We start from the raw sequence: 15,165 nt of genomic DNA on the forward strand, positions 1-15,165 counted from the left end.
GGCAGCAGTCCCAGCGCCAGCAGCCGCGGTGCCAGGCAGCCCTTGGCTTGCATCTCCTCACCCACGGGGATGTGGACAGGGTTGTCCCCCCAAAACGCAAGCACAAGCCTACCCCGGCAGGTTGAGGGGTGAAAGGAGGCATCAGGGATTGATGCAACCAGAGCATCCCCTTCCTCACGGCGGCTCCATGCCCGCACAGGTTGGTACTCCCAGTGCAGATGGACGTCAAACAGACCGAGCTGGATGCATTGACCCACCTCGGGTGTTCAAGTGGTTCCAAAGAATGTTTATCAATATGGTGATAGGCACTTTATATATATAAATATATATATATATATATAAAAAACCCTGTGTTCAAGCCGCTCCATCATCTGCTTGGAAATCAAGAGAGAAGAGGAAGAACAAGCCCAAGCGTTGTGCTTGCAGAGGGGGATAAAGGCTGCACAGTGCGGGCAACCCAAATGTATAAAGCAAAGGTAATAAAATAGGTTCTTCACATACAGAAATAGCAAGTGAGAAGAGCCAGCTACACACGGCCTTCCTGGGACAGGGCAACACGTCCTTCAGCTCAGTACCTGTTTCTGAGCAGCAAATAGAGATTTCTCCAGTGTGCAGGGAAAAAGAAACAGGTGAGATATGAATTAATCTTTCCTCTATCATTTTAGTCATCTATAGATTTACTTGTCAATGACTTCATCCCTGGAGGGGTTGAAGAGTCGGGTTGACCCAGCGTTGAGGGTTCTGGTGGAGTTGGGGACAGTCAGGGTGAGGGTCATGGTTGGGCTGGAGGAGCTTCAAGGGCTTTTCCAACCCAGATGATTCCGTGACTCTTTAGTTCCTTCTGGGCTCCAGACATCCAGAGCTGTCCCAGTGTTGACTGTCACAGCTCAAGTGAATTTGACTCTGCTCTGGGACCTTACCCTCAGCCTGGCAGGTTCCGGGCAAACACACAGAGCTGCAAAAAAAACCCACAAAAGCTGCAAAACCCCCGCATTGCTTCTGCCCAAATTTGGCCCAAGCTGGGCACACAGGGGTGTCCGAGGGACACGAACCCTTCTGCCCCCAGCACAGGGCTGGGGTCCACCAACAGCATTTGCTCAAGCGGGTGGTTCTCTGCACAGGGATTTCTACCACGTGTGACACCAGGTGAGGCAGAGGAAGGAGAAGCTGCCTGGAAGAGCAGGGGAAGAGGCTGGCAGCGCCTCTGACGCAAAGTTCTATGACTAAGTGGGCTCCTTCCCAGCTGCCAGCTTGTCTTTATGATATTAAGCCTTTCCTCTGCTGCCATATAAGAAGTGAAAAGTTGACACGTAAGCGTGTGTCATACGGAGTCAGATAGACAGGAGCAATAAGGCATAAAAGGAGGTGAGATCATCGTGCAGCAACAACTCCCCCGGGGTAAGAGGCAGCGCTGCACAGCGCCCGCTGGCTCTCCGCACCCCCCGCCCCCCAGCACCCCTCCTCGTGGCACGGGCTTGGCACACTCAAACCAAAGCCCGTTTCCATGCCAAGCCTCCCAGATCAGGGGCAGGCACAGGGTGCCACACTGCCTGCCACAAAATGAGGCAATTAAGCTGACCCTTCAAATGGTTTTATTAAAAAGGAGCCCCCGCCACAGCGCAGGGCTCTGGCAGCCGTAATGTCACAGCCCCCCAGGATTATCGCCGCTGAATGGGGCGGCTGCTGTGCGCCACTTGCTTGAAAAGAAGAATAATCATCAAATATGTTAAGTTTATAGCCCTGCTGGCAGCGCTCTTTGCGCTCCTGCGGACCCCGTGTAATTGAAATTAAATAGCGGCGAGTGATACCTTTCTGTCCTTCCTACGGCAGCCTGCGCTGGCTTGTGAATACGAAGTGGGGACAAGGAGGAGGAGGAGGGACAGGGCAGCAGCTGGGTGCCCACGGGCAGCGCTCTCAGAGCAGCTTTCACCCCTCTTCCAGCCGCTGGCAGGGGCTCAGTCTCCATCCCAAGCTGGGAGCAGGGAAAGCCCAAGGTCCCCAGCGGAGCGCTTGGCTCCCCAGACCCCACAGCCAACGACGAGCTCATAGTCAGCAAGCGAGGAGTTTCTCCCCTCCAAATCCTTCTTTCCCCAATCGCCCCCTTTGCTCTCCTCAGCAATGCTCCTCGCTTGGCGGGCGAGCGCAGCGGGGAGGCAGCCACCCTGCCAGAGCCACTGCGCGGCAGTGACCAACCTCCCCGGCAGCCAGGAAAGCCACTCGGTGACAGGAGGGAGCCAAAAGTTTCTAGGGGATGTGGGAAAGGAGCTGACAACTCCCGGCTCCTCTAAGACACTGCAGGCAAAGTTAACTGTTTAGACTGTCATTTTTTTTTAACGCAACAACATTGCTCCCAGGCACATTTTTTTTTTAACTCTTTTTTTTTTTTTTTTTTTTTAAATAAAGAAAACAGAGCAGCTCTCTCCAGAAGGCCATTAATCCTCCCCTGTCACTTGTATTCTTGGAGAGAGCATTTCTCTGAGCAAAAGCAGCAAGTTGCTCACTGACTAATTACATCAAAATATTGAGGGCAACAAACCAACCCTTAACTCCACTTGCCAGAAGCTCTCTAGATGCAAAGAATCAAATCAAAGGAGAAACTTAGGCCACAGCAGGAGATGCTGGGGCTCCAGACACGCTCATGGCCACATCAGCTTTCAGAAACATGAACTTTCTTTCCTCTGCAGAGCCACTTGAGTTGAGCTAACTTTGCCCAAGATAACTTTACCCAGAATATCTCCCACTCAAGGCTTCTGATTTCTTACAAATAAAGAATTTTTGCCTTTACCAGGGAAGGTAAATAATTTATTTTCTCTCATGCCTATGCAAGCACCTGGGTTTTGAGTACAGATGAGGACTGGACTCGTGTCCCCCAGGAAAGTTCTTGCTTAGGCTTCAAGGCCCATTACAAGACGGTTCTCAAAAGCTCTTGGCTGAAATCAGGAAACTTCTCTCAAAGCCCATCTGACACCTTCACTTATCCCCGCAACAGCCTCCCCTTGGGATGCAACTTCACAGACCCAACCCTGCCCTGCCCCAAGACCCGCACAGCACATTCAGCCAACATGCTTTGGGCTTTGTCTTCGTCTCCATCCCATCACCCCACGTTGCCCGTACAGCCAGAAAGGGAAAAGCCCGTGCTGAAAGAGGAAAGCCCAGTTCTGCATTTAGGTGCTAAACCTGAGGCTCTTCCAAGAAGGTTTGGATGCCCAAGAGCTGAAACCGGTGACTCAAACACACGCTTTGGCCCAAAACCCACAGCTGCCAGACAGACATCCCCTTCCACCCCCAGAGCTGCCTCTCCTGGGCTGGAGAGCACCAGGGGCAGGCCAAGGCTCTGGCCCCAAAATGGGGGTTAACCAAAGGCAGCTGTTGGGGAGGTTTCTCCACGCTCCGTGGGTGTTTCTACACACAGGTAATTGGGTTCTCATCAAACAACTTAACAAGCTGCACTTGAGGAGCCCGGCGACAAGCACATGGCAGAGTTATTCAACATCAAATTGTTGGTTTCGAGGGATTGTTTAAAAAAAGAAATTCAAAAGCGCTCAGAGTGTCACCTACAGATTTTGCCAGCAATACCTTGGTTTTTAAATACCGCGTGCATGAAAGCTCCCCCAGAGCCATCTCTTGTACCTTATAATAATATTCACCAGGGGATCCTCCTAATGCAGGGTTTGAATCCATTGCTGTTGAATACACCTGACTCCTTGGCTCGCGGGGAGGGTTTGGGTAAACATGCCTGCGAGCTGCTGCTCGGAGAGACAATTATGGCCCTCAGCATCGATCCGAAAGGTCTGATCACACCCATGAGGAGCAAGAGGCTTCCCCAAAACGGGCACAGACCCGGCTTGCAGATGCTGTCCTAGGGAGAGCCACGCACTTGCCAAATGGTTTCAAGCGAAGGAACGAAGAAACCCAAGTCTCTACTGCAGTTTATATTTAATTGGAGGAAAGGCAGCTTACGCAGCAGTTTCGGAAACATATTGTCTTACAGCATATTGGATATTTGTATCTTAACAGCTCGACATCGATTTCTTTTATGTAAAGGAAGAGGGGGGAAGAGAACTGCATGCCCTAAGTTGTGTTAGCTCCAAAGAGACGCCTGTACCGCTTGGACTAATGTTTAGAGTAATCAAAGGCGTGAACTCATGTATTATGTATGGGAACGAGAATTTTCAGTCTTCTGCAAAAAGGAATCTCCAGCGTTTGGTATTTTGTTAGCAGGCTGGCACCATATGGCTCTCCCCTGCTGATATTCTTTCACACCAGAACTTTATGTTCAGATGCTTTAGTTAATATTTTACCCAGCAAGCATAAACAAGATGCAAAGATTGCAGTCGACAGCAACCTTCTCTTAAACCATATACCCATGTTAATAGTGAAGGCTTCTTTCAGCAAGTAGTTTACGGAACACATGCCTGGATTTTTTTTTTTTTTTTTTTTTTTTTCCGTAGGGGTCCAAGCTGGGCCATTTACTTTAACAGCCACGGCATCAAACAAAACACAAGAAGCGAACCCAAAAAGGAGACTTTCACTCCCTTCCTACTTTTCGCTGCCTGGTCCACAGCAGTGCTGGATGCGTGCAGGTGCTGCACACATATGAGCTGTATCTGTGGATAATTTAAGGCTGCACCTCTGCCTGGTTTTCATTTCAGACTAGATATTATCTCAGGAAGACGGAGCTGCCTCTTCTCCACTACTGAAGCGGGGATGGAGCACCAGGCAAAGCTCGCAGCCCGTGGGGGAGCCTCACCCGAGCCCTAAACTGGCCAAGCAAGACCAACAATATAGAGCATCCAACTCCCCCGGCTTTACCAAGACTTGTGCTCCCCCTCCTCTGCCCCAAGTTAGACACAGAATCACTTTGGAAGACTGCAGCTTGGAGATTTAGCTCTAAATATTACATTTAGATTCCCCCCCCCCCCCCCCCCCCAATATTCTTATTATTCTTTAATATACTTAAAACAAATAGGAGCTAACAGATGTCTTTCAGCCTGCACTCTTATTAATGAGAATATTGTAAGAATGGAAATCAGGTCACAAATGTTTAATACTTTGTTTAAAAAGTCTTCAGCTTCTTTAAAGAGTTCCACTAATCCCAACATGACAGATGTACAAGGCAGTTTTGCTTGGGGCAGATTAAAATTCTCGCTCTGATTTGCTCTTTCATTTGGTCTGATTAAAATAACATTGCAATTTTTTTTTTTTTTTTAATGTGCTGACTTCAAAATAAAAAAGGAAAGAATAAAAAGTGACCAGTAAAGGCCAGCATGATCACAATAAAAGCAAATTTATTGTTGTTCAGATAAAAAAAGTGAGAGAAAAGGAACTGAGGGAGAGCCAGCCCATACCCAGGTTAGCATTAAAGCTCTGTGTTAAAGATAAAAGGGGGACCTTTCTAAACTCTGTTTTTTCCATTTGAAAGTGTTTATTAATCTATTCTCTCTGAAGCAAAAAGTTCAATGAAATACAAAGATCAAAAGTATTTTAATTCAGGTGAAAATTATATTTTTTTAATCTTTTTTTTTTTTAAAAAAAATAATAAAAAATGAAAAGCCAAATATCACAGAGTGTGTCACTTCATTATCCTGCTGTAAGACTGGCACTTGCGGGAACAGCCTGGCTGGTAGGACAAGGTGATCTCAGCCACTCTTTCGTCAACTAAACTGCGACTAAAAATTCCCCATTTCCTTTCCTGACCTCCGTTCACACCGACCACCCTTCCCTGGACCGGCTTTCACAGCTCGCTTCGTTCCCTCAGTGCTGTAAGACGCACACCCCCAGCCGAGTCCCGTCCGAAGGCGTGTGGCAGCCGGCACACCGGGATGCTCCGGTCGGATCAGGGAGGCAGGATGGAGCCCCGGCCACGCTCGCAGCCCCTATCCTCTCCCCACTCTCATCTGTAAACAAGCCAGAGCCTTTGTCCTCTTGGGTCTGCCCAAAACCAGCCACGGCTCCCGGTGCCGGGTCCCTCCAGGGCACTGCTGGGCCCGTTTCATCCAGGCGTTGCCTCACCAAAGGCTCCCGCAGCACGGGCAGAGGCATCGCTTTTAAAAAAAGCAGCCAGGGATGTTCCAAACACGGTCCCCAAAGGGCAAACTCCTGCTGAAAAGGACCCAGATTTCACACTAAGATCCCAGGCCGTCAGTCTCGACCCTTCCAGCCCAGAGACCTTCTCTGCCTCCCCATCCCCACCTGCAAAACCACAGCAAGGCCTCGCAGAAGCGTTGAGGTTATTCATCCCTACGACAATAGGAAAAAACACTAGTTTGGTTTTCCTTAAAACTCCAGCTTGTGCCTTCCATAAAGGAACCCACTGAAAAACCACGAAATGTTTCAACTTTCTGAGGATTTGCTCCATTCAGGCGATTTTTAACATTTATATTCTTTAAACACGAGTGTTCAACGCACGTTCTTGCCTCTGAGATGCCCTCAGCTCTGTGCCCACCTCCAGCTCTTCCCAGGGCAGAAACAACCCCCCCGACACACACAAGATGCTGCAGCACAGCAGCTCCAAGAGGCGGAGGGATGCCGTCCTGCGCCGCTGCTCTCACGGAGGGGAACCCCAGAGAACCTGCACGGGGAGGAGACACTTGGAAACTGCTCTGCACCTTCTGTGTCTCAGCCCGGTCCCAAATGGCCAAACCACCCAGGAAAGTGGCTCCCAAGCTCGCCAAGGGCAAACGCTGCGCTTCCAGAAATTCCCTTTAGCCGCTTAACCTGCCAAGAGGGGAAACTTGCTTCCTCCAAATATACACACACATAAGTCCTCTTCTCCTCAGTGAAAATATTTTGGGGATGGGTGGGGATGACAGATTTCTGTCCCGTCTCTGAAGGAAGCAGAAGGGATGCCCCAGTGCTGCTCTTTGCCATTAGTCATCACTTGGCTCCCACATCCCAGAGCAAAAAAATCTCGTGTAAATTCATTTCCCTCTAGAAGCAAAGTGTTTTGGGGCACTTCACCCACCCCAGAAACTTTTCAGTACATGTGCTTATCACCCCACTTCTCTGTTCACACCCTGATCTCCTCTCTAAGCACTAGGTGGTGGATCAAGTTTCTACTTTGCGAAGGTAAACAGCCTCGGAAGCGATACAGAATACTTTAAAACGGGAGGTTTCACACAAGCCAGCCCTAAGGATGTCAGAGACACTGGGGACTCTGCATCACGCGCCCGGCGAGACCAGCACTGCTACATATGTGGTGGAGTTACTCTTTGTAGAAACCCTAGGAGTCAGATGGAAAAGGTGGAAAGAAAAAGGTGGAAAGAGGAAGGTTTCCTGACAGCGACTTCTGCCCTGCCAAAACTCTAGAGATACCTGGGAACTGAAAGGATGGGTGGGAGCCTGATAATCCCTTTCACACAGCTGCTGCAGGGTTGGAGCCCCAAAAGACAAATAAACCTGGAGTCTGGGGCCACCTTAGCCTCCCTCCTGGGTGTCAGCACCCTTCTCTGCGCAGCCAGGGAGGAAACGGCATTTGCACAACCAGTAATTAAAGAAGAAATTTGTTGAGGGGAAGAAGAGTAACACGAGGTGGTGTATTCCCAGCTCTGGAAGTTTACAGCACGGATCCTCCACCCTCGGCTCCCGCGTATTAGAAAGAGGAACAGCTATAAAGTGATGACAGGAGATGTCCTTTGTCATGACGGAAAGAGCTCTAGCAACTAAGCCGCAGAGTTTACAGTCGTAAAAAAAAAAAAAAAAAAAAAAAAGTCCTTCAATTTACAAACCGACACGCACTTTGAAAGGGAGGACGGTCTTGCCCCCCCACTTTGCCATTTAACTCTCACGTCTGACTTCGCAGCGATAACGCGATGCTTCCCCCGTCTCCCTCCCCTTCCCACGGCTGATTTCATGTCTTCTGGGAAGCCCAGCCCAGCCCAGCCGTGGCTATTTTCCCCCACATACTCCAGCCTTTACTGTAAACCTGCTGCTTCCCCCTCCTCGCTCTGTTCTCAAGGAGCAGAGGGTCCCCCCAAAACTTTGGAGTGGGAGGGATGCCAGCCCCCCTTGCAAAATAAACAACCCCAGGCTGCAAAAGGAGGGCTCTATCCCTCACGGCATGGAGAGCTTGGGACCACCTTGCGCTGTACCGACCGATTTTTGGGGGCTCAGGAGTATAAACTCACCTGCCCTCCTCCAGCCCAGATGCAGAACCACAGTGGAGGGAGAAGAGTTTATACTCCCGAGCTCCAAAAGCTGCGGAATTCAGCCCGTTTAGGGTGTTTTGTTGACTTCGGGTGCACGGCTCCCCCCCTCAGAGACCATCAAGCAGCCAAGTTCAGAGGCAGCACCCCAAAGCCGAGGCCTCCGGGGGGGGTGTGTGTGTGTGTGTGTGTGGAAGGGACGGGGGGGGTTAGTTTAGCACCGTCTGCTAAAATGGCAGCTGCTCTGACGCCGAACTACGTCTTGCAAAGTCAGCCCTGCCCTCGTCATCTGACTGCCGGGAACCGGGGCCCTCCGCTGCCGGCTCCCCCGGGGGCTCTGCGGGACGAGGTGAAGGGGGGAGCAGAGGCAGAGGAGCCCCCCCCTCACCCCTCCACAGTGGCTTCGAGTTGTTGGGGAAAGTCCTGGCCCAGCTGGGTTAGTCGCCGGCCTAATGACTTTCCCCAGCCCCCGGCGGGAAGGCATCTGGGCTCGCTGGGTGTGTATGTCCCCCCCCCAGCTTCCCTCCTACCCCAGCCCGGGGGTATTAACCGCCAGAGCCCCCCTGCTCCGTGCCTCCCCCCCCCCCCCCCCCCCCCCGCTTTGGGGACAAGGATGAGCCCGGGGGCAAAGGGACCGGCCACCGAGTGGCAGCACGTCCAGGGGGGGTCGGGAAGAAAGGGGGGGGGGGGTTTGCTCTTCAGGGAAGGGGCTTCTCCGCCGCTTCCAGCCCAGAGTTTGCCCAAAGGGGAGGGGTCACCCCTGTCCCAACACCATCAGCGCCCCCCTTGGCCGTGACCGTGAGCACCGTCCCGCAGCGGGACGCCCCTTCCAGCCGGGCCCAGCGCCGGGGATCCCCCTTGCAGGGGCTGCGGGGGGGCGGGGGGGGGCTGTATTTCTGGCTTTCCTACAGTACGAGGTGTCCCCGCTGTCCCCTCGCCCCCCGAGGGCCGACGGTGACCCCGGGGTGGGGCGGGGGGGGACTGACGGCCCTTTGCTCCAGGCTGCGCAGGGGCCCAGCGGCTCTGCCCGCACAGACCCTCCTCAATGGGACCCCCCGGGCCGGGGCCCCCCCGCCGTAACGGCGCCCCGGGACAGAGCCGGACCCGGGGGTACACGGACCCCAACTCCGCCGGGACAACAAGGACAACAAGACAACTCTCCCGTCTGCTTTCTGGGAAGGGTTAAACCCAACTTTGTGGAGTTTTCCTGCTCTTCTCGCCTTTGGGATGCCACAGATCCCTAAACCACTCGCCAAAAAAAAAAAAAAAAAAAAAACCGAAACAAAAAAAAGCAAGCAAAAATAAGTTCTCCTTGTTCTTCCCCAGGTGGGAGAAAGAAGGGAAGAGAGGGAAGAGGGGCAGAAAGAGCTGAAGGGGACAAGTTGTGCCCGGGTTTCTCGGGCCGCAGCAGCAGGCGATGGTTTGCGCTTTGCAACATGCGCCTGCTCCAATCTGCGCCGCTCGGGAACAATAAACAGGATCATACAAAGAAGTGGAAAGGCGGCATCTTTGCTTCTGGTTTCTATGACAGCATCAGAGACAAACCAACTATAAACTCTAATTCCTGGATTTCTCCTCCCCCCCCACAACCCCCCCCCCCCCCCAAACCCCCTTTTGTCTGCCATTAATTAAAGTGGCCATATGGAAAAGGCTGATAATAACAGCAGATGAGCCAACGAGAGAGAGGAAAAGGGAAAGAAAAAGAAAAAAAAAAAAAAATTGCTAAAAGTAGCGGCAGGGCGATGGCGAGGATTTAGCCTGGGCTTTTTGCACTTGTTTTCAGCGGAGAGAGGGGGATCAACAATAGCGGGAGGAGCAGTGGGGGCTGCCCCCCCCCCCCAACACTGCTGCCCGGCCAGGTTGGGGGGAGCAGGGGGCAGCCAGGCCCCCCCCTCCCCTGCCGACCCGCTCTGGGGGGGGCTCGCACACCCCAGGCCTCCTGCTCCGAGGGGGTTGATCCCCACGACCTGCCCCTTTGTGTGGGAGAGCCTAGGAGGGTGCTGAGCCCCCCCCCACTTTAGGGCCACCTTCCCCAGGAGGGGTCGGTCCTACCCGCCGGCAAACTGCGCCCTAAACTCAGCCTAACTCGCCGGGGTAGATCGCGGCTCAAAAATATCCTCAGGCACCAGCCCCCTACCCTTCGCTCTCCCCCGAATTACCCACAAAACAAGAACAGCAGCAGGAAAAAACTTTGCTAAAATTGATGAAGAGATTAGCCAAGCAAAGCCTCTTCCGAGCCAGCTAAAAATAAGAGCCCGCAGATTTCTGTCGTGGTCAATGGATAGAGAAATCCACAAACATGGCACACTCCCCTTGTTCCTCGCTGCTATAAATAGAGAACTCCGAAGTAGTCAATACTGGGGAAGAGGCGGGGAGGGGGGGGAGAAAAAAAAAAAAAAAAAAAAAAGGGAGAAAAAATAAAAAGGGAGAAAAAATTTAAAAGGAGACAAAATAAAAGAGAAAAAAAAAAAAAAAAGTCTGTCAAGGGCAAAAGCGAGCAACCCGGCAGGCGACCGGAGCAGGCACACGCCAGCCCCTCCGCACACGCGTCCATCGGCGAGCAAAGCGCGGCCCCCCCGCCGCGGCGCGGAGTCCTTGAGGACCGAGGAGTACGAAAGTGCCGGCTCGGGCTGGAGTTTTTGTAGTAAGGGGGGCTGGAGGGAAGGGGGGGGGGTGGTGGTGGTGGGTAGAGCCCGAAAAGGGACGCGCGGAGCCCCCCGGTCCCCGCACCGCGGGCGCGCACCGCTATCAGCACCTCCGAGAGCTCCGCGGGCGCGGAGGCCGCCGGCGGCGCAAACTCCTCCCGGGAGCGTCTTCTGCTAACACCGCGCACGCTTCCCTCCGGATAAACATCCACCGATCTCGCGGTCCACCAACCCGGCAAGCATCCTCTTCCAGAAATATTCAGAAAGTTTCCCGGTTGAATGCGATGTTGTGCTTTTTTTTTTTTTTTTTTTTTCTTTCTCCTTTTTAATAAATCGCCTCCTTTCTCGTCTTATTCAACCTCTTTTCAGTCAGAAGCATAACATGTCCACTAGCATCTCGCAGCCAGTGAGAGAGCGAGCGAGCAAAGATGGACCTAGGAGCATGATGATCATCATAAAAATCCCCTCGGTTCTCCAGTGCAATTTTCAAAACAACAACCCAGCCTTCGTGCTCTAAAGGCGAAACGCCTGCGTCTGTTTACATCAACTGTGTGCTCCGAAAGCCTTTCCCCCTCTGTCTCAATCCAAGGGAGGGGAGAGAGAGAAAAAAAAAAAAAAAAAAAAAAAAGAAGAGGGGAAAAAAAAAAAAAGAAAAAAAAAAAGCCAGCATTATCTGCCTTTGTCAGCGAAAGAACATAATATTGACTTACCTTTCCCCACAGCTATTGTCTGCCCCTTTGCAAAATGACATCACGGAAACCAATCATGAAATTTGCATGGGGGAGGTTGTGGGGGGAGAGTTCTTGGAGGGCAGCCCACTTCCCTACACCAGTAACACGCGTGTAAGACGGGTTGTTGGTTTCAATTAAATATCTGATACTCCTTAGTGTGTGAACTCTTAAGCCTGCTAAAGGCAATGTCTCATTTACTTAATGACCGCTCTCATTAATGGAAATGGCACAGAGGGGGCTTGCTGCGCCTTCCCTTTGTAAATACACTACCCATGAACCCTTGGGGTTGCAATATATCTGTTTACTCTCTGAGGTGAAATAAATTTACAGTATAGCATCAAAAAGAGAGAGAGAGAGAGAGAGAGATGGAGCTGCTGACTTGAGTGCACAGCGAGTTGGGGCTCTCCCAGCCCCGCCAGCCCCTCTCGCCTCCTGCTCCCCCCTCCCCAAGCCCCAGCAGAAGGTGAGTGATTTTACCCGAGCTGATTCATAATTAATATGCACGAAGCTCGGGGCTCCTTTGATAGCAGCAACACAAAAGGACGGCGAGCGCGACAAGCGCCGTGCCGTGTCGTCCCCCCGCGCATCCCAACGCGTGGTACGGCCCAATAATTCCTAATAGCAGCAAGCAGCGAGTGACAGATGCCCTGGGTTAGCACAGCTCCAGCGAAAGTACTTTACAATATTTATTGGTGGTTAGGAAGATGACCTATCACCATAAAGAACAGACTGGGAAATTTATCGCTTCTATGAACCTGGAAGTATTGCATATTAGCTGATATACATATTCAAAAGTGAGTGGTTAAAAGGTGTATAAATATTTTTTTTTTCCTCCCCTTAAAAAAAAAAAAAAAAAATTTAAAAAAATGACACAACGTATTCCCAGCAGACGTCGCCTCACCGCGGGAAGGACGGATCGTGGCTCAGGCGGTGACGTTTTGGGCTTCGTGATGGGAAGGAGAACACCATAAGGATAAGTCCTAAAAGAAAACGGTGACTAAAATAGTTTGGGGATTGTTTCTAAGTGAGAAAAGTGCATGCTCCTCCATTATGCATGTTTTCCTCCCCGACAGAGATGCACTTTCCAGGAGCTAGCATCATCTTTCCTTGCAAATGCTTCTGTTGGGTGGAGATCTGGCCACCCCGGGGGCAGAAAGCCCTCGCCGAGCTGGAGGGGGGGGACCCCAGCACCACGCAGCAGAAAAAGCATTAGCCCGCCCCCCCTCCAGAGGGGAGCATTAGCACCGGGATTACAACTTTACAGAAATAGTGAGGGGAAAACACAGGCGAGCTGCAGCCCCACGGGGTGTGTGGGGAGGTCACCTTTGTACCCAGGGCTTTTTCCTGCACCCTCACCCCATCCCCAGTATCGCCAGGACGATGAAGGCTTTGCTGTCATCTTAATGAAGATTTCTGAAAAGATGCGGGAACTCACAAATGGATGAAAACCCCAGGAGCCTTTAGAGAGCTGAGAGAGCAGAGGCAGAGCCTGGCAGGGAAAGTTGAATCCTGCTGGGGATGCGCTTTCCTGTGGAAAACTCCGGCTCCAGAGCTGCGGGAGCTCCGACCACCCTTCTCCAGCTCCCCAGCACCCTGCTTGGGGTGGGTGCAGGCAAGAAGGGGAAGCGCCTCTGAAGCTGCCCAAGGTTTGGGCCCACACCCGTTGTTAGCTCTGGCAGCGTGGGCTTGAGCGAGTGCCGGATCAACCCCATCTCACCCACGGACCATTACAGGGCGCGTGGCAGGGGAGAGTGATTTGATTTCTCATCTAGGGCATTTTATTGAGGAGAGGGCGACAGAAATACTAATTTTGAACTGTTGAGGCCGCTTTGGAGATTCTTACGATGCCCAGTTCCGTGGCTTGCAAGCCTGGTGTGCTCCTAAACCATTAGCTTAAAGGAGGTATTCAGCAGAGAGTACTCCTGAAAAGCGCTTTTCTATCTCCTTTGGACACACCACGAAGACAGGGATATTTTACATCCTAAACCTTTGGCATTCAGAAATTCTATTAAACTCTTATCTGCAGGCAGCAGGCCTGGTGCTACACTGCATCTCCATTGTTCTGCACCCGTGATACAATCAAAGGGAGGGCTGGGTGGACTCAGCTCCTCTCTGCTCACAATGCTGCCGGGTCCTCTCCACTGCTATTTCATTTAGAGACGTAATGCTAAAACTTGAGAAACAAAAGCACAATAGACGGGCTAGAAGGCAGGAGGGAAGTGTGTTTACTTGTGTGTGTTTCCACATCAATCCGTGTACACGCGCCCTGCGGGTACGTGAATACGCACGTGTGTGAACATACCTGTGCCTGAGTGGGAGCACAGATTCAATTTATTATTGCTGTTGTTGCATTTATTAACACGCCACGCACCTAGGAGCCTGAGGCAGCCGACAGCTTGGATACCATTCTACCAAACTCCGGGTTGCGAGAGGGTGTTCGTTTTTCCTTTGTTCCCACACTCCCCAGACTGCCCCTTCCCCTCCTCTCCAAAACGCTGCAACCAGGCAGCTCCCTACCCAAGAGTTTCGAATTCCCATCAACTTCAGCAGGAGGCCGGAATTCCCATCTCGCAGCCCTCAAATCCCTCCTTAACCCCTGCAGATCTCCGGGTGACGCCAGGCAGATTCTCCCCCCGGCCCCACGCTGGGGGAGCGAGGCCACGCGTGGGCCGCGGCGCGGCGGCGGGTCAGCACCACGGCGCTGGACAGCTCCGGCCGCCCCGCTCCCGCCTTGGAGGCGTTTTAGACCTTTTTCATCACTTTTCGACTTTTTTTTTTTTTTCCCCCTCCCCTCCCCTCCGAACTCTACAGAGTCACTTTACAGCTGGTTTCACGAAGGAGATAATGACTGGGAGTTCCCAGGTCTGAAAGAGCTGCCGCTTCCCTAAAGGGACCCACGCAGCAGAGAGGTATAAAATAAATATTCACATTTTTTTCACCTTCGGAGCGCTGAGACGGGTGCTCCGAGGGTCCCTGCCTGCAAAAGCGAATGCCAAAAGGCTTTTTAAAAGTAAATCCCCTTCGCAGTCCCGCCGTGAGTTTATTTGTTTTGTTGTTTGTTTGTTTCTTTAAAAATAAATCTTACCATGCTCATGCTTTCAGATCAAGCGTTTCAAGTTGGAGATTATTTGAAATAAAACTGCCTTTGCTTGTGTAAATATAGACATAAAACCTCCGCGTTTCATTGGCTTCTGTGCATCCGTTTCGAAGAAAATTAGATCTCAAACTTTATGCATTTGTAATTGGCACCAACTTCTCCGGTTACCAGCTGGGGGTGAAAGATTTTCTTTTTTTTTTTTTTCTTGTTTCTTTCTGAAAGCTTCTATGCAGATGGGCTGGCTGCCTTAATGCCTCAGACTACAATTAGTGCTGTTGTATGCCGAATAGAAATGGCCAGCATTAATATTGTATATGGAACAGCTGAAGGGTTGCGAAGAAACCTGCCCACTACAGGCCCCTGGCAGATGGAACAACATGCACAGGCACAAAAAAAAAAAAAAAAAACAACAAAAAAAACCACCACACCACAAAAAAACTTTTAATAACCCTTTGCTCGCTCTCCAGCCCCTTCTCCCCGATTTGGGTGGTTCCTTCCCGAAGAGGCAATGTCTTTGTCTAACCCAAATCTAGAGCTCTTTTCGCCCC

At 51.6% G+C, this 15,165-nt stretch overlaps 1 protein-coding gene across 9 annotated transcripts in view; it reads right to left on the reverse strand.

Annotated features, from left to right (window-relative positions):
* Positions 1–11,723, reverse strand: part of MYT1 (myelin transcription factor 1) — a 65,085-nt gene extending 53,362 nt beyond the window's left edge. For 4 of the 9 annotated variants that reach the window (XM_074920667.1, XM_074920668.1, XM_074920666.1 and 1 more), the window contains exon 1: positions 10,900–11,373. The gene's annotated coding sequence lies outside the window, so the exon portion shown is untranslated. Of the gene's footprint in view, positions 1–10,887; positions 11,374–11,499 lie in introns of those variants that run through there. The other 5 variants (XM_074920663.1, XM_074920664.1, XM_074920665.1 and 2 more) reach the window with 5 other exon arrangements.
* Between the last annotated feature and the right edge of the window lie 3,442 nt (positions 11,724–15,165).

The sequence above is a fragment of the Athene noctua genome, chromosome 16 (assembly GCF_965140245.1).
Source record: "Athene noctua chromosome 16, bAthNoc1.hap1.1, whole genome shotgun sequence".
Lineage (NCBI taxonomy): Eukaryota > Metazoa > Chordata > Aves > Strigiformes > Strigidae > Athene > Athene noctua.